Source organism: Opisthocomus hoazin, unplaced genomic scaffold, assembly GCF_030867145.1.
Source record: "Opisthocomus hoazin isolate bOpiHoa1 unplaced genomic scaffold, bOpiHoa1.hap1 HAP1_SCAFFOLD_15, whole genome shotgun sequence".
Classification (NCBI taxonomy): domain Eukaryota; kingdom Metazoa; phylum Chordata; class Aves; order Opisthocomiformes; family Opisthocomidae; genus Opisthocomus; species Opisthocomus hoazin.
The window spans coordinates 1,408,564-1,431,767 of record NW_027448722.1 but is presented as its reverse complement, the minus strand read 5'-3'; positions in this window follow the sequence as shown (position 1 = coordinate 1,431,767).

Here is a 23,204-nt window from a genome sequence, read left to right as displayed (position 1 = left end):
TGTGGGGGGCACGCAGGTTTTCTTATCGTGGGCAACTGGCATTTCTTTTGCTGGCCACGTGTCATCTTGCTGGGCACGTGGCATTTCTTTTGGTGGCCACCTGCCATACTTCTGGCAATGTGGCATTTCTTTTGGTGGCCATCTGGCATCTTGGTGGGCACCCAGCGTTTCTTCTAGTGCCCACCTGGCATCTTGACAGGCAACCAGCCTTTATTTGGTGGACACATGGCTATTTCGTGGCCACCTGGCATCTATGTGGGTACACAGCGTTTCTTTCGGTGGGCATGTGACATTTAGTTGGCCACCCAGCATCTTCATGGGCACCCAGTGTATCTTTTGGTGGGCATCTGACATTTTGGGTGCTTCCTGGCATCTTGCTGGGCAGCCAGCATGTATTTTGGAGAGCACCAACATTTGGTAAAGACCCAGCCTTTCTCTTGGTGAGCACGTGGCATCTTGCTGGGCACACAGTGTTGATTTTCCTGGGCACATGACTATTTGGTGGCCACCTGCCATCTTGGTGGGCATCTGGCATTTATCTGGGTGAGCACATGGCGTTATAGAGACCACCTGGCATCTTTGTGCGCACGCAGCATTAGTTTTGGTGGCCACATGGTGTTTTGGTGGCCATATGGCATTTCCTTTCATGGGCCCCTGACGTATTGGTTGCCACCTGGAATACTGATGAGCAGCAAGCGTTTAATTTGGTGGCCATCTGGCATCTTGGTGGGCACCTAGTCTTTATCTTGATGGCCACCTAAATACTTACCCCGAGTTTTTCACCAGGTGGCCACCTGGCATCTCCTTAACCACCCAGCATTTCCTTTGGTGGGCACCTGGCATCTCGGTGGGCACCCAGCATTTTGTTTGTTGGGCATGTCGCGTTGTCGTGGCCAACTGCCATCTTGATAGGCAACCAGTCTTTCTTTTGGTGGCCACCTGGCATTTATTTTGGTGGGCTGGTGGCATTTTTTTGGTGGCCACCTGGCATTTTGGGTGCCACCTGGAATATTGGTGTGCACCGTGTGATATTTTTGGTGAGTATGTGGCATTTTGGTGACAAGCTGGCATCTTGTTGGGCACCCAGCATTGATTTTGCTGGGCACGTGGTCTTTTGGTGGGTAGCCAGTGTCTCTTTTGGTGGGCATAATGCATTAATCATGGTGGGCACCCAGGTTTTTTATTCGTTGGCACCTGGCATTTCTTTTGGTGTGCATGGGGCATTTTTGTGGCCACCTGGCCTTTTAATGGGCACCCGCTGTAACTTTTGGTAGGCACCTGGCATCTTGGGGGGCACCTGTCTACTTCTTAGTCACCCGGCGTTTCTTTTGCGGGCCATGTGGTGTTTTGGCAGGCACCTAGCATCTTGGGGGGCACCCAGAGTTCCTTTCGGTGAGCACCTGGCTTTTGCTGGCCACCTGGCCTCTTGGTGGACACCTGGTGTTTATTCTGGTTGCCAGTTGCCGTCTTGGTGGGCACCCGGTATTTTTCTGGGTCACCAACAAGCACTTAGGTGGCCACCTAGAATCTTTGCAAGCACCCAGCATGTCTTTTCATTGGCACCCAGCATCTTGGTGGGTACCCAGCATTTCTGTGGTGGGCACATGGTCCTTTGGTTGGCACCCAGTTTTTCTGTTGGTAGGCACGTGCCATTCATCTTGTTGTGCACACAGCGTTTCTTCTCGTGGCCATGTGTCATTTTGGTGGCCACCTGCAATCTTGGTAGGCACCTGGCATCTTGGTGGGCACGTTGTTCTTTATTTTGGTGAGCAGCCATAACCTTGGTGGGCACCCAGCATTTATTGTGGTGAGCACATGGCATTTTGGCGGGCACCCGGTGTTTCTCTTGGCAGTCACATGGCATTTTGTTGGTCACCTGGCATCTTGGTGACCAGCCGGTGTTCCTTTTGGTGTGCACCTAGCATCTTGGTGGGCACTCAGCACTAGTTTTGTGGGGCACGTGGTATTTTTGTGGCCACCTGGCGTCTCGGTGGGCAGCCAGCATTTATTTTGGTGTACACCAACCATCGTGGTTGGCACCCACCATTTCTATTGGGGGTCACCTGGCGTTTTGTTGCGCACTTGGCATTTCGTTTGCTGGGCACCCATCGTTTATTCTTGTGGGCATGTGGTGTTTTGGTGGCCACATGGTGTTTTGGTGGCCACCTGGCATTTCCTTTCGTGGGCCCCTGGCGTATTGGTTGCCACCTGGAATACTGATGAGCAGCAAGCATTTCTTTTAGTGGCCAGCTGGCATCTTGGTGGGCACCTAGACTTTATCTTGATGGCCACCTAAATGCTTACCCCGAGTGTTTCACCAGGTGGCGCCCTGGTATTACCTTCACCACCCAGTATTTAATTTGGTGGCCACCTGGCATCTTGGTGGGCACCTCGAGATTCTTTTAATTTACACCTGGTGTTTTGGTGGCCACCTGGTATCTTGGTGGGCACCCAGCACTTCTTGTGGTGTCCATCTGGCATCTTCATAGGAACGCACCATTTATTTTGTTGGGCACATGGTGTTCTTGTGGTCACCTGGCATCTTGGTGGGCACCCAGCTTTATTTTGCTGAGCACCCTGCATCTTGTTGGGCACCCAGCATTTCTTTTGTGTGGGCACATGGCGTCTTGGTGGGCACCCGGTGTTTCTCTTGGCAGACACATGGCATTTTGGTGGTCACCTGGCATCTTGGTGAGCAGCCGGTGTTCCTTTTGGTGGGCACGCAGCATCTTGGTGGGCACCTGGCACTTCTTTTGGTGGCCACATGGCATTTTGGTGGCCACCTGGCATCTTGGTGGGCACTCGGCACTAGTTTTGCTGGGCACGTGGTATTTTTGTGGCCACCTGGCGTCTTGGTGCGCAGCCAGCGTTTATTTTGGTGGACACCAGCCATCATGGTTGGCACCCACCATTTCTATTGGTGGGAACCTGGCATTTTGTTTGGCACTTGGCATTTCGTTTGCTGGGCACCCATCATTTATTCTTGAGGGCATGTGATGTTTTAGTCACCATGTGGTGTTTTGGTGGCCACATGGTGTTTTGGTGGGCAGCCAGGTTTTCTTTTGTTGGGCACGTGGCATTTATTTTGGTTGGCAGGTTGCATTTTGGTGGGCAGCTGGCATTTCTTTTCGTGGGCACCTGGCATCTTGCTATGCAGCCAGCTTTTATTTTGCTGGCCACCTGGCATCTTGGTTGGCACCCACCGTTTCTTTTGGTGGGCACATGGTCCTTTGGTTGGCACCCAGTTTTTCTGTTGGTAGGAACATGGCATTCATCTGGTTGGGCAGACAGCGTTTCTTTTCGTGGCCATGTGTCATTTTGGTGGCCACCTGCAATCTTGGTAGGCACCTGGCATTTCTTTTGCTGGGCACGTTGTGTTTCCGTTGCCAGGTGATATCTTTGTGGGCACCTCGAGTTTCTTTTAATTTACACCTGATGTTTTGTTGGCCACCTGGTATCTTGGTGGGCACTGAGCTCTTCTTGAGCTGTCCATCTGGCATCTTCCTAGGGACACACCATTTATTTTTAGTGGGCACATGGTGTTCTTGTGGTCAGCTGACATCTTGGTGGGCACCCAGCTTTATTTTGGTGAGCACCCAGCATCTTGGTGGGCACCCAGCTTTTATTTTGGTGAGCACCCGCCAGCGTGATTGGCACCCACCATTTCTATTGGTGGGCACCTGGCGTTTTGTTGGGCACTTGGCATTTCGTTTGCTGGGCACCCATCGTTTATTCTTGTGGGCATGTGGTGTTTTGGTGGCCACAATGTGTTTTGTTGGGCACCCAGGTTTTCTTTTGGTGGGCTTGTGGCATTGATTTTAGTTGGCACGTGGCATTTTGTTGTGCAGCTGACATTTCTTTTTGTGGCCACCTGGCATCTCTGTGGGCACACAGCATTTCTTTTGGTGGGCATTTGGAATTTATTTGGCCACCCAGCATTTTCATGGGCACTCAGTGTTTCTTTTGGTGGGCACGTGGCATTTCGGTGAGCACCTGGCATCTTGGTGGGCACCCAGCATTTATTTTCCTGAGCGCATGGCTTTTTGGTGTCCATCTGGCATCTTTGTGCGCACCCAGCATTAGTTTTGGTGAGCACGTGGTGTTTTGGTGGCCACCTGGAATTTCTTTTGGTGGGCACCTGGCGTATTGATTGCCACCTGGAATATTGATGGGTACTCAGCGTTTCTTTTGGTGGCCAGCTGGCATCTTGGTATGCAGCCATCTTTTATTTTGTTGGCCACCTGGCATCTTGGTTTTCACCCACTGTTTTTTTTGGTGGGCACCTGGCATTTTGTTTGCTGGGCACCCATCGCTTATTCTTGTGGGCATCTGGTGTTTTGGAGGCCACATGGCATTGTGGGGGGCAAGCAGGTTTTCTTATCGTGGGCAACTGGCATTTCTTTTGCTGGCCACGTGTCATCTTGCTGGGCACGTGGCATTTCTTTTGGTGGCCACCTGCCATACTTCTGGCAATGTGGCATTTCTTTTGGTGGCCATCTGGCATCTTGGTGGGCACCCAGCGTTTCTTCTAGTGCCCACCTGGCATCTTGACAGGCAACCAGCCTTTATTTGGTGGACACATGGCTATTTCGTGGCCACCTGCCATCTATGTGGGTACACAGCGTTTCTTTTGGTGGGCATGTGACATTTAGTTGGCCACCCAGCATCTTCATGGGCACCCAGTGTATCTTTTGGTGGGCATCTGACATTTTGGGTGCTTCCTGGCATCTTGCTGGGCAGCCAGCATGTATTTTGGAGAGCACCAACATTTGGTAAAGACCCAGCCTTTCTCTTGGTGAGCACGTGGCATCTTGCTGGGCACCCAGTGTTGATTTTCCTGTGCACATGACTATTTGGTGGCCACCTGCCATCTTGGTGGGCATCTGGCATTTATCTGGGTGAGCACATGGCGTTATAGAGACCACCTGGCATCTTTGTGCGCACGCAGCATTATTTTTGGTGGCCACATGGTGTTTTGGTGGCCATATGGCATTTCCTTTCATGGGCCCCTGATGTATTGGTTGCCACCTGGAATACTGATGAGCAGCAAGCGTTTAATTTGGTGGCCATCTGGCATCTTGGTGGGCACCTAGTCTTTATCTTGATGGCCACCTAAATGCTTACCCCGAGTTTTTCACCAGGTGGCCACCTGGCATCTCCTTAACCACCCAGCATTTCCTTTGGTGGGCACCTGGCATCTCGGTGGGCACCCAGCATTTTGTTTGTTGGGCATGTCTCGTTGTCGTGGCCAACTGCCATCTTGATAGGCAACCAGCCTTTCTTTTGGTGGCCACCTGGCATTTATTTTGGTGGGCTGGTGGCATTTTTTTGGTGGCCACCTGGCATTTTGGGTGCCACCTGAAATATTGGTGTGCACCGTGTGATATTTTTGGTGAGTATGTGGCATTTTGGTGACAAGCTGGCATCTTGTTGGGCACCCAGCATTGATTTTGCTGGGCACGTGGTCTTTTGGTGGGTAGCCAGTGTCTCTTTTGGTGGGCATAATGCATTAATCATGGTGGGCACCCAGGTTTTTTATTCGTTGGCACCTGGCATTTCTTTTGGTGTGCATGGGGCATTTTTGTGGCCACCTGGCATCTCAATGGGCACCCGCTGTAACTTTTGGTAGGCACCTGGCATCTTGGGGGGCACCTGTCTACTTCTTAGTCACCCGGCGTTTCTTTTGCGGGCCATGTGGTGTTTTGGCAGGCACCTAGCATCTTGGGGGGCACCCAGAGTTCCTTTCGGTGAGCACCTGGCTTTTGCTGGCCACCTGGCCTCTTGGTGGACACCTGGTGTTTATTCTGGTTGCCAGTTGCCGTCTTGGTGGGCACCCGGTATTTTTCTGGGTCACCAACAAGCACTTAGGTGGCCACCTAGAATCTTTGCAAGCACCCAGCATGTCTTTTCATTGGCACCCAGCATCTTGGTTGGTACCCAGCATTTCTGTGGTGGGCACATGGTCCTTTGGTTGGCACCCAGTTTTTCTGTTGGTAGGCACGTGGCATTCATCTTGTTGTGCACACAGCGTTTCTTCTCGTGGCCATGTGTCATTTTGGTGGCCACCTGCAATCTTGGTAGGCACCTGGCATCTTGGTGGGCACCCAGCTTTATTTTGGTGAGCAGCCATAACCTTGGTGGGCACCCAGCATTTATTGTGGTGAGCACATGGCATTTTGGTGGGCACCCGGTGTTTCTCTTGGCAGTCACATGGCATTTTGTTGGTCACCTGGCATCTTGGTGACCAGCCGGTGTTCCTTTTGGTGGGCACCTAGCATCTTGGTGGGCACCTGGCACTAGTTTTGTGAGGCACGTGGTATTTTTGTGGCCACCTGGCGTCTCGGTGGGCAGCCAGCATTTATTTTGGTGTACACCAACCATCGTGGTTGGCACCCACCATTTCTATTGGGGGTCACCTGGCGTTTTGTTGCGCACTTGGCATTTCGTTTGCTGGGCACCCATCGTTTATTCTTGTGGGCATGTGGTGTTTTGGTGGCCACATGGTGTTTTGGTGGGCACCCAGGTTTTCTTTTGGTAGGCACGTCGCATTGATTTTAGTTGGCAGGTGTCGTTTTGGTGGGCAGCTGGCATTTCTTTTCATGGCCAACTGTCATATTTGTGAGCACACAGCGTTTCTTTCGGTGTGCATGTGGAATGTCTTTGGCCACCCAGCATCTTCTTGGGCACCCAGTGTTTCTTTTGGTTGGCACCTGTGATTTTGGGTGCCACCTGGCATCTTGCTGTGCACCCAGCATGTATTTTGGAGAGCACCAACATTTGGTAAGGACCCAGCCTTTCTTTTGGTGGACATGTGGCATTTTGGTGGGCACCTGGCGTCTTGCTGGGCACCCAGTGTGTTTTTTTCCTGGGCACATGACTATTTGGTGGCCACCTGACATCTTGGTGGGCATCTGGCATTTATCTGGGTGAGCACATGGCGTTATAGAGACCACCTGGCATCTTTGTGCGCACGCAACATTAGTTTAGGTGGCCACATGGTGTTTTGGTGGCCACCTGGCATTTCCTTTCGTGGGCCTCTGGCGTATTGGTTGCCACCTGGAATACTGATGAGCAGCAAGCGTTTCTTTTGGTGGCCAGCTGGCATCTTGGTGGGCACCTAGTCTTTATCTTGATGGCCACCTAAATGCTTACCCGGAGTTTTTCACCAGGTGGACACATGGCATTTCCTTAACCACCCACCATTTACTTTGGTAGGCACACAGTGTTTCTTTTGGTGGCCACCTGGCATTTTGGGTGCCACCTGGAATATTGGTGTGCACCCTGTGATATTTTTGTGGGTACATGGCGTTTTGGTGACAAGCTGGCATCTTGTTGGGCACCCAGCATTTATCTTGCTGGGCACGTGGTCTTTTGGTTGATACCCAGTGTCTCCTTTTGGTGGGCATGTGACATTAATCATGGTGGGCACCCAGGTTTTTGATTGGTGGGCACCTGGCATTTCTTTTGGTGGGCATGGGGCATTTTTGTGGCCACCTGGCATCTTAATGGGCACCCGCTGTTACTTTTGGTAGGCACCTGGCATCTTGGGGGCACCTGGCTGCTTCTTAGTCACCCGGCGTTTCTTTTGCTGGCCACGTGGCGTTTTGGAGTGCACCTGGCATCTTGGTGGGCACCCAGAGTTCCTTTTGGTGGGCACCTGGTTTTTGCTGGCTACCTGGCCTCTTGGTGGACACCTGGTGTTTATTCTGGTTGCCAGTTGCCGTCTTGGTGGGCACCCGGTATTTTTCAGGGTCACCACCAAGCACTTAGGTGGCCACCTAGCATCTTTGCAAGCACCCAGCATGTCTTCTCATTGGCACCCAGTATCTTGGTGAGTACCCAGCATTTGTTTTGGTGGGCACATGGTCCTTTGGTTGGCAACCAGTTTTTCTGTTGGTAGGCACGTGACATTCATCTTTTTGAGCAGACAGCGTTTCTTTTCGTGGCCATGTGTCATTTTGGTGGCCACCTGCAATCTTGCTGGCACCTGGCATTTCTTTTGCTGGGCACGTTGTGTTTTGGTTGCCACCTGACATCTTGGTGGGCACCTCGAGTTTCGTTTATATTACACCTGGTGTTTTGGTGGCCACCTGGTATCTTGGTGGGCAGCCAGCAATTCTTGTGGTGGCCACCTGGCATCTTCCTAGGGACGCACCATATATTTTTTGTGGGCACATGGTGTTCTTGTGGTCACCTGGCATCTTGGAGGGCGCTGATCATTTATTTTGGTGGGCACATGGCATCTTGGTGGGCCCTCGGCACTAGTTTTGGTGGTCACCTGGCTTTTACTATGGTGGGCTGCCGGCGTTTCTTTTGGTGGCCACCTGGCATTTTGGCTGCCACCTGGAATATTGGTGGGCACCCTGTGATATTTTTGGTGGGTACGTGGCATTTTGGTTACAAGCTGGCATCTTGTTGGGCACCCAGCATTTATTTTGCTGGGCACGTCGTCTTTTGGTGGGTACCCAGTGTGACTTTTGGTGGGCATGTCGCATTAATCGTTGTGGGCACCCAGGTTTTTGATTGGTGGGCACCTGGCATTTGTTTTGGTGGGCACGGGGCATTTTTGTGGCCACCTGGTATCTAGGTGACCAGCCGGTGCTACTTTTGGTGGGCTCGCAGCATCTTGGTGGGCACCTGGCATTTCTTTTGATGGCCACATGACATTTTGGTGGCCACCTGGCGTCTTGGTGGGCACTCGGCACTAGTTTTGGTGGGAACGTGCTATTTTTGTGGCCACCTGGCGTCTCAGTGTGCAGCCAGCATTTATTTTGGTGGACACCAGCCATCGTGTTTGGCACCCACCATTTCTATTGGTGGGCACTTGGCGTTTTGTTGGGCACTTGGCATTTCATTTGCTTGGAACCCATCGTTTATTCTTGTGGGCATGTGGTGTTTTGGTGGCCACATGGTGTTTTGGTGGGCAGCCAGGTTTTCTTTTGGTGAGCACGTTGCATTGATTTTGGTTGGCAGGTGGCATTTTGGTGGGCAGCTGGCATTTCTTTTCGTGGGCACCTGGCATCTTGGTATGCAGCCAGCTTTTATTTTGTTTTCCACCTGGCATCTTGGTTGGCACCCACCGTTTCTTTTGGTGGGCACCTGGCATTTTGTTTGCTGGGCACCCATCGCTTATTCTTGTCGGCATGTGGTGTTTTGGTGGCCACATGGCGTTTTGCTTGGCACGCAGGTTTTCTTCTGGTGGGCAGCTGTCATTTCTTTTGCTGGCCATGTGTCGTCTTGCTGGGCAGAAGGCATTTCTTTTGGTGGCCACCATGCATCTTGGTGGGCACCCAGCTTTTCTTCTGGTGCCCACCTGGCATCTTGACAGGCAACCAGCCTTTATTTGGTGCACGCATGACTTTTTCGTGGACACCTGTCATCTATGTGTGTACACAGCTTTTCTTTTGGTGGGCATGTGACATTTAGTTCGCCAGCCGGCATCTTCATGGCCACCCAGTGTATCTTTTGTTGGGTAATCAGCATTTTGCATGCCACCTGGCATCTTGCTGGGCACCCAGCATGTGTTTTGGAGAGCACCAACATTTGGTAAAGACCCAGCCTTTCTTTTGGTAGGCATGTGGCATTTTGGTGGGCACCTGGCATCTTGGTGGTCACCCAGTGTTGATTTTCCTGGGCACATGACTATTTGGTGGCCACCTGACATCTTGGTGGGCATCTGGCATTTATCTGGGTGAGCACATGGCGTTATAGAGACCACCTGGCATCTTTGTGCGCACGCAGCAGTATTTTTGGTGGCCACATTGTGTTTTGGTGGCCACCTGGCATTTGCTTTCGTGGGCCCATGGCGTATTGGTTGCCACCTGGAATACTGAAGAGCCGTAAGCGTTTCTTTTGGTGGCCATCTGGCATCTTGGTGGGCACCTAGTCTTTATCTTGATTGCCACCTAAATGCTTACCCGGAGTTTTTCACCAGGTGGCCACCTGGCATCACCTTAACCAGCCAGCATTTCCTTTGGTAGGCACCTGGCATCTCGGTGGGCACCCAGCATTTTGTTTGTTGGGCATGTCGCGTTGTGGTGGCCAACTGCCATCTTGATAGGCAACCAGCCTTTCTTTTGGTGGCCACCTGGCATTTCCTTTGGTAGGCAGCCGGCGTTTCTTTTGGTTGCCACCTGGCATTTTGGGTGCTACCTGGAATGTTGGTGGGCACCCTGTGATATTTTTGGTGGGTACGTGGCGTTTTGGTGACAAGCTGACATCTTGTTGGGCACCCAGCATTGATTTTGCTGGGCACGTGGTCTTTTGGTGCGTAGCCAGTGTCTCTTTTGGTGGGCGTGTGGCATTAATCGTGGTGGTCACACAGGTTTTTGATTGGTGGGCACCTGGCATTTGTTTTGGTGGGCACGGGGCATTTTTGTGGCCACCTGGCATCTTAATGGGCACCCGCTGTTACTTTTGGTTGGCACCTGGCATATTGGGGGGCTCCTGGCTACTTCTTAGTCACCCGGCGTTTCTTTTGCTGGCCACGTGGAGTTTTGGCGTGCACCTGGCATCTTGGTGGGCACCCAGAGTTTGTTTTGGTGGGTACCTGGTATTTGCTGGCCACCTGGCCTCTTGGTGGACACCTGGTGTTTATTCTGGTTGCCAGTTGCCGTCTTGGTGGGCACCCGGTATATTTCAGGGTCACCACCAAGCACTTAGATGGCCACCTAGCATCTTTGCAAGCACCCAGCATGTCTTTTCATTGGCACCCAGCATCTTGGTGGGTACCCAGCATTTCTTTTGGTGGGCACATGGTCCTTTGGTTGGCAACCAGTTTTTCTGTTGGTAGGCACGTGGCAATAATCTTGGTGGGTAGACAGCGTTTCTTTTCGTGGCCATGTGTCATTTTGGTGGCCACCTGCAATCTTGGTAGGCACCTGGCATTTCTTTTGCTGGGCACGTTGTGTTTTGGTTGCCATCTGGCATCTTGGTTGGGAACCCAGCTTTATTTTGGTGAGCACCCAGCACCTTGGTGGGCACCCAGCATTACTTTTGGTGGGCACATGGTCCTTTGGTTGGCACCCAGTTTTTCTGTTGGTAGGCACGTGGCATTCATCTTGTTGGGCAGAGAGCGTTTATTTTCGTGGCCATGTGTCATTTTGTTGGCCACCTGCAATCTTGGTAGGCACCTGGCATTTCTTGTGCTTGGCACGTTGTGTTTTCGTTGCCAGCTGGCATCTTGGTGGGCACCTCGAGTTTCTTTTAATTTACACCTGGTGTTTTGGTGGCCACCTGGTATCTTGGTGGGCACCAGCACTTCTTGTGGTGGCCACCTGGCATATTCTTAGGGACGCACCATTTATGTTTGTGGGCACATGGTGTTGTTGTGGTCACCTGGCATCTTGTTGTGCAGCCAGCTTTATTTTGGTGAGCACCCAGCATCTTGGTGGGCACCCAGCATTTATTTTGGTGAGCACATGGCATCTTGGTGGGCACCCGGTGTTTCTCTTGGCAGGCACATGGCATTTTGGTGGTCACCTGGAATCTCGGTGAGCAGCCGGTGTTCCTTTTGGTGGGCACGCAGCATCTTGGTGCGCAGCTGGCAGTTCTTTTGGTGGACACATGGCATTTTGGTGGCCACCTGGCATCTTTGTGGGCACTCAGCACTAGTTTTGTTGGGCACGTAGTATTTTTGTGGCCACCTGGCATCTTAATGGGAGCCCGCTGTTACTTTTGGTAGGCACATGACATCTTGGTGGGCACCCAGTGTTTATTTTCCTGGGCACACGACTATTTGGTGGCCACCTGGCATCTTGGTTTGCGTCCAGCATTTATTTTTGTGCACACATGCCCTTTTGGTGGTCACCTGGCTTCATGGTGGGCACCTGGCATATCTTTTGGTCGGCATTTGGTTATTATCGAGGTAAGCACATGGCGTTGTAGTGCCTACCTGCCATTTTGTGTGCACCCAGCATTAGGTTTGTTGTGCACATGGTGTCTTGGTGGCCACCTGGCATATTGATGTGCACCCAGCGTTTATTTTGGTGGCCAGCTGGCATCTTGGTTGGCACCCAGGATTTCTTTTCTTGGTGGTCACCTAAATGCTAACCTGGTGTTTTTCACCAGGTGGCCACCTGGCATTTTTATAAGCATCCAGAATTTATTCCTTTTGGCACACGGCATCTTGGTGGGCACCCAGCATTTTGTTGGTGGGCATGTCGCATTTTCGTGGCCAGCCGCCATCTTGATAGGCAACCAGCCTTTATTTGGTGGGCACATGGCATTTTGGTGTCCATCTGGCATTTATTTTGGTGGGCAGCCTACGTTTCTTTTCGTGGGCACCTGGCATTTTGGGTGCCACCTGGAATGTTGGTGGGCACCAGGCGATGTTTTTTGGTGGGTACATGGAGTTTTGTGACAACCTGGCATCTTGTTGGGCACTCAGCATTTCTTTTGCTGGGCACATAATCTTTTGGTGGGCAGCCATTGTGTCTTGTGGTGGGCATCCAGTGTTATTTTGGTGGGCACCCTGCATTTCTTTTGGTGGGCATGGGGCATTTTTGGGGCCACCTGGCATCTTGGTGGGAATCCAGCATTTATTTTGCTGAGCACATGGCATTTTTGTGGCCTGCTGGCATCTTGGTGGGCACCAGGTGTTTATTTGGTGGCCATGTGGCGTTTTGGTGGGCACCCAGTGTTTTCTTTGGTGGGCACCCGGCATTTAATTTGGTCTGCACATGACGTTCTGGTGGCCACCTTGCATCCCTGTGGGCAACCAGCATTTCTCTGGTAGGCATGTCATGATTTGGTGTCCACCTGGCACCTTGGTATGCACCCAGCTCTTCTTTTGGTGGTCATCCATTGTGTCTTCTGGTGGGCATGTGACATTCATCTTGGTGGGTACCTGGTGTTTCTTTTGGTGGGCTGGTGGCACTTTGGTTGCCACCTGACATCTAAATGGGCACTCGGCATTAGTTTTGCTGAGCACCTGGCATCTTGCTGGGAACCAAGCGTTTCTTTTCATGAGTACGTGGCATTTTGGTGGCCACCTGACATTTTTGTGGGCACCTGCGGTTTCTGTTGGTGGGTACATGGCATTGTGATGGCCACCGGGCATCTTGGTGGGAACCCGCATTTATTTTGCTTGACACCCAGCAATTATTTTGGCGGCCACCTGGCACTTTTATGGGCACCAAGTGCTTATTTTGGTTGGCACATGGTGTTTTGATTGGCAACCAGCATTTATTTTGGTGGCTGCATGGTCTTTTGGTGGACACCCAGCGTTTCTTTTGATGGGCATATGGTATTTTTGTGGGCACCTGGCATTTTTGTGTACACCGGGTGTTTCTTTTAGTGGGCGGCTCGTGTTTTTTGGGTCACCTTGCTTTTTGGTGGCCACCCAGCATCTTGGTGGGGACCCAGCATCTTTATGGGCACTCAGCGTTTCTAGTGGTGCACACCTGGCATTCTGGTGGCCACCAAGCATCTTGCTGGGCACCTGCTCTTTTTCTTGGAGGCCACCTAAATGCTACCCCTCTGTTTTTCACTAGGTGGCCACCTGGCGTCTTTGCAAGTACCCAGCATTTCTTTTCATTGGCACCCAGCATCTTGGTGGGTACAGAGCATTTCTTTTGGTGGGCACATGGTCCTTTGGTTGGCACCCAGTTTTTCTGTTGGTAGGCACGTGGCATTCATCTGGATGGGCACACAGCGTTTCTTTTCGTGGCCATGTGTCATTTTGATGGCCACCTGCAATCTTGGTAGGCACCTGGCATTTCTTTTGCTGGGCATGTTGTGTTTTGGTTGCCACCTGGCATCTTGGTGGGCACCTCGAGTTTCTTTAAATTTACACCTGGTGTTTTGGTGGCCACCTGGTAACTTGGTGGGCACCCAGAACTTTTGTGGTGGCCATCTGGCATCTTCCTAGGGATGTACCATTTATTTTTGTGGGCACGTGGTGTTCTTGTGGTCACCTGGCATCTTGGTGGGCACCCAGCTTTATTTTGGTGAGCACCCAGCATCTTGGTGGCACCCAGCATTACTTTTGGTGAGCACATGGCATCTTGGTGGGCATTCGGTGTTTCTCTTGGCAGTCACATGGCATTTTGGTGGTCACCTGGCATCTTGGTGAGCAGCCAGTGTTCCTTTTGGTGGGCACACAGCATCTTGGTGAGCACCTGGCACTTCTTTTTGTGGCCACGTGGCATTTTGGTGGCCACCTGGCATCTTGGTGGGCACTCACCACGTGCCCACCAAAACTAGTGCTATTTCTGTGGCCACCTCGCGTCTCGGTGTGCAGCCAGCATTTATTTTGTTGGATACTAGCCATCGTGGTTGGCACCCACCATTTCTATTGGTGGGCACCTGGCGTTTTGTTGGGCACTTGGCATTTCGTTTGCTGGGCACCCATCATTTATTCTTGAGGGCATGTGGTGTTTTGGTGGCCACATGGTGTTTTGGTGGGCACCCAGGTTTTCTTTTGTTGGGCACGTGGCATTGATTTTGGTTGGCAGGTTGCATTTTGGTGGGCAGCTGGCATTTCTTTTGGTGGCCACCTGGCATCTTGGTGGGCACACAGCGTTTCTTTCGGTGGGCATGTGGAATGTCTTTGGCCACCCAGCATCTTCATGGGCACCCAGTGTTTCTTTTGGTGGGCATGTGGCGTTTTTGTGGACACCTAGCATCTTGGTGGGCACCCAGCATTTATTTTCCTGAGCGCATGGCTTTTTGGTGTCCATCTGGCATCTTTGTGCGCACCCAGCATTAGTTTTGGTGAGCACGTGGTGTTTTGGTGGCCACCTGGCACTTCTTTTCGTGGGCACCTGGCGTATTGATTGCCACCTGGAATATTGATGGACACCCAGCGTTTCTTTTGGTGGCCAGCTGGCATCTTGGTATGCAGCCAGCTTTTATTTTGTTGGCCACCTGGCTTCTTGGTTGGCACCCACCGTTTCCTTTGGTGGGCACCTGGCATTTTGTTTGCTGGCCACCCATCGCTTATTCATGTGGGCACCTGGTGTTTTGGTGGCCACATGGCATTTTGGTGGGCACGCAGGATTTCTTTTGGTAGGCAGCTGGCATTTCTTTTGCTGGCCACGTGTCATCTTGCTGAGCGCATGGCATTTTTTCGGTGGCCACCTGGCATCATGGTGGGCACCCAGCTTTTCTTCTGGTACCCACCTTGCATCTTGACAGGCAACCAGACTTTAGTTGGTGGACACATGGCTTTTTTGTGGCTACCTGGCCTATTTTTGGGCACCCAGCTTTTCTTTTGGTGGGCACCCGGCATTTTGGGTGCCACCTGGCATCTTGCTGGACACCCAGCATGTATTCTGGAGGGCACCAATATTTGGTATGGACCCAGCCTTTCCTTTGGTGGGCATGTGGCATTTTGGGTGCCACCTGGCATCTAGGTGGGCACCCAGAGTTAATTTCGATGGGCACCTGATTTTTGCTGGCCACCTGGCCTCTTGGTGGATATCTGGTGTTTATTCTGTTTGCCAGTTGCCGTCTTGGTGGGCACCCGGTATTTTTCTGGGTCACCACCAAGCACTTAGATGGCCACCTAGCATCTTTGCAAGCACCCAGCATTTCTTTTCATTGGTACCCAGCATCTTGGTGGGCACCCAGCATTTTGTTTGTTGGGTATGTAGCGTTGTCGTGGCCAAGTGCCATCTTGATGGGCAACCAGCCTTTATTTTGGTGGCCACATGGCATTTGTTATGGTGGGCTGCTAGCGTTTTTTTGGTGACCACCTGGCTTTTGCGTGCAACCTGGAAAACTGGTGAGCACCAGACGATATTTTTTGTTGGGTACGTGGCTTTTTGGTGACAAGCAGGCCTCTTTTTGGGCACCCAGCATTTATTTTCCTGGGCACGTCATCTTTTGGTGTGTACCCAGTGTCTCTTTTGGTGGCCATGGGGCATAAATCATGGTGGGCTCCCATGTTTTTAATTTGTGGGCACCTGGCAATTCTTTAGGCGTTCATGGAGCATTTTGGTGGTCACTTGGCATATGAATGGGCACCTGGCATTACTTTTGGTAGGCACCTGGCATCTTGGTGGGCACCTGGCTAATTCTTAGTCACCCAGCGTTTCTTTTGCGGGCCATGTTGCGTTTTGGTGGGCACCCAATGTTTCCTCTGGTGGGTACCCAGCGTTTAATTTGGTCTGCACATGGTGTTCTGGTTGCAACTTTTCATCCCTGTGGGACCCAGTGTTTCTTTGGTAGGCATGTCATGATTTGGTGGCCAGCTGGCATCTTACTGAGCACCCAGCGTTTCTTTCGGTAGGCATATGGTGTTTTGGTGACCACCTGGCATCTTGGTGCGCACCCAGCATTTCTTTTGGTGGCTAGAATAGAATGGAAGACGGAGACAAAAGGAATGACACAAAACTCTTGAAGACAGCGATTTCAAAATCTTACACTTCAAATGAACCTTGAAAGAGGGAGGAAGATTCAGGAAATCAAGGCAAAAACTAAAAACTGAGGGCAGCACATTAAAACAGACATAGCAAGGCTACGCAAAAAGCTAAAGATTTAAAGCAAATCAAGAAATACCTACAAATACAGGCAATGATTTCAAAAACTTAGCCTTCAATAAGATCTCAATAGAAAGGAGGATGAAGGAAGTCAAGGGAAATACTAAACAAAAGAGTGGCAGCAGACTGAAACGGCTGTGGAAAGACAATGTAAAAAGCCAGCATAAAGACACAAACCAAGACAGAATGACTACAACAGAAAGGAAGACCAAGAAATGAATGTCAAAAAGTGAAAAACCGACAGAGATTGAAGAAACAAAGGAAAAATAATAGAACAATAGAAGTAAGTACGAAGGAATGGCACAAAACTCTTGAAGACAACAATATATGAAATCCTCAGACTTCATATGAACACTGAAATTGGGAGGAAGATTAATGAAGTCAAGGGCAAAACTAATAACCCACGGCAGCAAACTAAAACAGCCATAGAAAGACAATGTAGAAAGCACGGCCACTCTGGAAACCCTTCGACTTAGAAAGAAAACTGAACTAGAGAGGAAGATTCAGGAAGTCAAGGCAAAAATGAAAAATCTGAGGGCAGCACACTAAAACAGACATAGAGAGACAATGCAAAAAGCTGGAGATCTATAGCAATATAGGCGTGGGTAACGGACCGTTGTAACGATGTGACCCCAATATGAGTATGATCGTACAGCTTTATTAGTCAGCAAAACAAGGTTTATATAGCAAAACTATTACCGCATCTGAATGGTTAAAACCCCAACCCATATATAGGCAAAACTACAGCAACTCGTTGTGATTGGTGCAGAGCTGCATCTCGAAGTGAAAACAGTACTGTGGCAGGAAACAACAACGTGGCAGGAAGGAAGTGACAGTGTGGCAGGAAACGGTGACGTTCCCCCTGATCCAGTGTCCTGAGCTCGTCGCTCTGCCTTCCCAGCAGGGTTCCGTGTCAGCCGCTCCCAAGGCTCACTTCCAGATCGGAACTTGGGTTGCTCAACGCACCAAACTCTCGTCCAGCCAGGACTCCACAATTCCCCCTTCTTGTTTTTGAGCAAGCCAGGTTTGCTTCGTCATCTTGGAGAGAGCCTTTTTAAGACAGCTAAAGCAAATACATATTATAACTCCAACAGCAAGTAACACGATACATATGCGCAAAATTTCTATAATTAAACCGTTAAGCCAAGCGGGCAGATTACCAAAGAGCGAGGTGAGAAATCCATCAAAAAATCCCTGGCTTTGTTGTATTTGATTGGCGTGCTGTTCAAGCCATTAAAATTGCTTGTGGATGGACTTATTATGATCGGAGAAGTTCATACAGCACATGCTTTCGAAATCCTCACAATCATGTCCTTGGGCCAGCAGTAAAAAATCAATTGCGGCTCTATTTTGCAATACCGCATGTCGTAGACTACTCTGATCTTCTAGCAGGGATTGCAAGACTTTTGTGGTAACACTGGCTTGCTTCTCTGCCCAGCGTTCCGTGTTCGCCACTCTACTTCTGTAGCAGTGTTCCGTGTTCGCTACTTTCAAGGTCTGTCTCCGTTACCAAGCCTGGGTTGCTCAACAGCACCAAACTATGTCCCCTCACGTCCAGCCAGGACTCCACAATTCCCCTTTTTTGTTTTTTGAGCAAGCCAGGTATGGTTGATGAGGTTGTTGATGATGATGAGAGCTGACATTAATTTTGGTCTTCAGCTTGCTACCACTCTTTCAGAGGCCCACACAAACTACAATACTAACAGTATAAGAACACAAATGCTAGTTGAAGACATAGAGATGTGAAGTGCATACCACAACCTGCTGGATATAAAGAAAGATTAAATTAACTTGAGAATGATTCATACTGATGGTAAATCTGTTACCTAGCATATTGGTGTAGATTGATTTACTTGTATTCAATTTTCTTGCTGGATTTACTTGTATCCAATTTTCTTCCTGTGTGGATGGTGGGACTAAAGTACCGCTTGACCACAACATATCATTATTGTCAATGGGAGGGAATGCATCTCACCACGTCAGGCATCGAAATAGCAGTGTATCGATAGTATGAGCGCAGTAAATTTGCACTTGGGTTATAGGTATACTTATCATATATACAAACATCCATAACATTTAGTATTGGCTATCGATATTAATTACCTAGGTTAAGATCAATGAACTATGACTCATGAACTATATAGGCTAAAATTAATGTACAGAAAAGCATAAAGCTGCAAACATCACCACATCTATTCCCTGCTGCATCAAATGCTTCCGAAGCCCCGACAAATCAGAGTCCAAATACAACAATCTAAAGTCAAAAACCAGAAATAGTCAATACCTGCAGAACTTACCAAACCAAAAGACACAAAACAGTTACTTAGTCCAGACAAATCCGTTAGATCACAGAAACCAAATAAATCCATCAGATCACAGAAATACAAACACGGTAACATAAAATCACACGTTCATGGTGGCGACCACACACACACAGGCACACCAAGTTTTTAGCATAAATCCAAATATTGCAAAGACAGGACTTACAATAATATTCAACATTTACCAGACAAATTCCCAAGCTTCAGTTTCAGGAAGAGTACTCTCTTTTCAATTTTGGATTAGAAAGGACACTTTCCCTTCTCGTCAGGGATATAGCTCAATGCTGTGAAGCTTTTACTATGACTAACAAATAGGCAACAAAAAACAATACTGGAAGAATGCCTTTGCCTTATTAATGGTTCGTGCTCAGAACATTTTGGTCCAGTGATCAGAGGTTCTCCCCGAGAATCCCTCGGTGCCGGCTGGAGGTCCTGCAATCCCTCGGACCATTGAAGTTCAAGAGCAGCGTCCTACCTGGGTACCCAAAATCTATTACTAGAAAACAGCAAAATAATTAACTTCCTAAAACTTAATGTTGGAGTTCTAGAAAGAAGGCATTCTTTACTGCAGTACTGAACGCACAGGGAATAGTTCTACTCAAATGTGTGTACCGAAAAGACACTCTTACTAGATATTTATGCCATGTTAACATACATAATCATTACATTTCTGCAAAGTACTTATCATTCTCCATTTCTCCCTCCCCCCCTTTTTTTTTTTTTTTTTTTTAATATTAATGTCTTTTGTACATGCATATTGGCACCTCTAGGCAGTTGTCAGGAGCCCTCAGGTGAAGGTTTATACTTTTCCTCACGGTGTCTGCTAGTTGACCTTTGCTCTTGTGCAGACGCAGTTCTAAAATCGTGTATACCGTGTCCTCCAAGAGTGCTTCGTTATACAAAAGCTGTTGTGGGAGATAATTGCCAAATATGCAAGGAATGTATTAATTGGTGTGGGTGGTGCACCCACTGCAGTCATCACAGTACTTGCTTTTGCTGTAATTTTTTCAGTGTTCCCTGTGTAATAGGATCATCCAGAGTGGGTGTCTTCTGCTTCCATGTCAGAGGTTGCTCCCTGAGAGTGAGTGTGGTCACCTCTGGCATCGGATTCTGTATTACGTTCTTTCAGCTCATGATATAGCTTCACATATTTTGCTGGTAAACGTCAAGGGCCTGTTGAAAGAAGAACACACACATACCCTCTTCCCCACATTATTAGGTCTACAGGACTTGTCCATTGTGATTCCCCAAATTCTTTATACCATACTTTTGGTCGAACCACAAATGGAGGGACCATCCCGAATTGACGGTCAGCTGCTGTTGTAAATAATTGATCATCAGAACGATTTTAAAAATTAAGTACATTAACTGTTCCTGTGGGGTAACACTGCCCATAGGATTCCCCCTTTTTTGTTTATTTAGCATAGCTTTGAGGGTCCCGTGGACACTTTCGACAATGGCTTGTGCAGTAGAAGAATGTTGTATACCTGTAACACGTTGTATACTCCAGTCCTGTAGGAAAACAGAAATTGTCCTTTTCTCCCGTATGTGCCGTGGCTACCAGAAATCCTGAGAAAGTATCCACACTAACATGTACACAATGCAGTCGACCAAATGTTGATATATGTGGAACATCACTTTGCCAGAACTCATCACCTCGTAAACCACGAGGGTTCCCTCCTGCACACGATGGTACGGGTGTAATACATTGACAATCAGGGCATGCATGAACATTTTTTGTAGCTTGCCCCTGGGGCAAAGCAAATTGTTTATGCAAGGAAGAGGCGTTTTGATGAAAGAAGTCATGAGATAATCGGGCTTGCTTGAAACCGTGTGGCAGTACTGCTGCCATTGTCAATTTATCTGCTACAACTTTTTCTTCAGTTATTGGTTTTAGTAGAGTAGTATGTAACTACATATGCATTATAAAATATACACGTACACGATTTTCTAATTTCAATAGCAATTTCATCTGCAATGCATTGAACAATACTCACAACATGCAGAATCTGTGACAACATTGAGTGGTTCAGTCGAAAACAATTGAAAAAAAGTGCAAGGCCGCTGATAGCTTAAAAATTTGTGTGGATCCTTCAATGACTAAAATAGATGATTGTTAATCTGATGAATTTGTTTGTTTCCAAAACACTATTCGTGCTCCTTTAATAGGAACAGAAACACGTTGTTTTTTTCGCTGCAATGAAATTTGAGAGAGGGAATGTAACAGCTTATTTTGTGGAAGGGTATAACGTATGTTATTTAAATAATCAGCTAGAGCGGCTTGCAGTGATAAGGATTCACTGTTTAAAGCGACAAAGTCATCTTTAGCCAGCAGCAGGCAAATAATATCAACTTGCTGACAGTGATTCCAACCTTGTGCTATTAAGGACACTATGATGTGTACCTTTGAAGTCAATGTTTTCATGGGCATATGAGACAAAGAGATTCATTCCAGAGTCTTCAACTGCTGCGTGTTAACACACCACTGATCGAAAAGAGGGTAAGGCTGTAAAACAAAACCTTCATAAATGATATACAAATTTGTTGGCAATTCGACATTAATTCTGAAGGTAAAGGCAATTGCAATTCTATCTGAAATCTTTTGTAAAACAGTTTTTGCTTTTGTTATTGATCTTCGGGAAAATAATAAATCTGAGTCCCTTTTAACAAAGTAAATAGAGGGGACAAATCTTCAGCTGTAAAGTCAATATTTTCACCTTTCAGCAGAGTGAATAACATCATCTAGGTAGACCATCTGAACCCTGGAAAGATAATAAAGTCCAGCTGTTTGTTCACTAGGAATTCTACTGCAGTAATTGAATTGTATACATTTTTTTGTAACCAAGTCCTTGAATGTCAGAAAGATGGTTCTCGCCGTGCCGCTTCTGGGCTGGCCAGGACGGGCCGGCGCGCTGGGATCCAGGGAAGGGGGTGGGGGGGGGTGGAGTGGGAGAGAACCACGCCGCCGGTTGCCCGGGGGGAGACATGTGCCCCACCAGGTGTAAGGTTTGCTGACCCGTTCGATGCGGTGGCTGCTGGCGCGGCGGCTGTACAGCGTCTGAGGGACTGTGCATTTTTATGTTGGAATTCACCTCGTTTTGATCTCAGGTCGGGTACGCCAATTGCTGTCGAGAGACCCTGTCGTGCACTTTTGGGATGCCGGATTTTTACACCCCACTTCCCATTTCTCTGGATTCAAAGGATCGTCAGGTTTTGGCAGATTTACTTCCCACATTTCTCATGTTCGGTAGGAATTTCGTCCTATATAGGGTTAAATTTCAACAGACTGCTGCTCTGTCCTTTTTTTGAGATAAGGACAGAGGTATAGCAGCTGCTTCTAAGATAGTCTCTGTAAGTTTTAGAGCATTTAAAGCTGTATGCACTGATTTCCAAGTAATGATTTTCTCAGGGATTTTAAACTGCAAGGCTTTGTTCTTTCAAACTTCACTGTAAAAAAGTTTTTAATGGAGCCTTCGCTCCTTTTTTCGGTGACTGTCCCATTCTCCAGGGAGCCGGAGGCGGGGCGCAGACCCGATTACTGCTCAGGGTCTGTTGGACCCAGCCCCTTCTCACGGCTTTTTTCAGGTGGTACATTTGCAACAAAAGGACTTTTCTGAATGACTCTGGCCACTTTTTTTCTCTGCTAACACATTTTTTAACGCTTCATAAACCAAACGCCAAGTTGTTAATACTCGGCTCGCATTCACGTCACGCCTTGAAGTATGTTTAAAAGGTAAATCTCCTAACACCTTCCAAGTTAAAATACCAAAAACACGCGGTGATTCCACGGGCACTCCATTACTTCTGAGTCAGGCTAACAACAGCTCGAAAAACAGGGGCTAATTATCGCTCTTCTTTGTTGCCAACCTGTATGCACAGAGTCCACGATTCTCTGCCACACATCCAAGTCGAACAACTCATCTATTTCCTGATTTTTTGCACTCGCTGGTATTGTGATTACCCCCCTTACAGTTCACACGCCACTTTAGCTATCCCTCTCCACCGTACCCCCGACCCTCCCCTGGTTCCCAACCCCCCGTTCCATGGCACGGCGCAAGGTGGGGCTGGAAGAGAAAATGGGTTATATGGGTTAGGGACTGGTGGCTCCGGCAGCAAAGTATCCGTAACCTTCTCATCTGTACAACGAGTCACTGGAGTCCTTGGAGACGGCGGCGTAGGCAGAGGAAGTGGAGGATACCGCGGTATAGGATTCGGGGACATGGGACAATCGGAAGGGGCAGCGGCGGCACCCGGCCAACCTGCGGGCGGTGGCGCCTCAGCGAATCCCTCTCCGCGGCGCCGTGGCGGTGGTGGTGACTCTGGCAGTGGGGGTGGAAAACCCTGTGCCAGTGGGTCTCGCCGCGCGTACTGCTTTTCCTGGACCGCAGGTTTCCCTTCC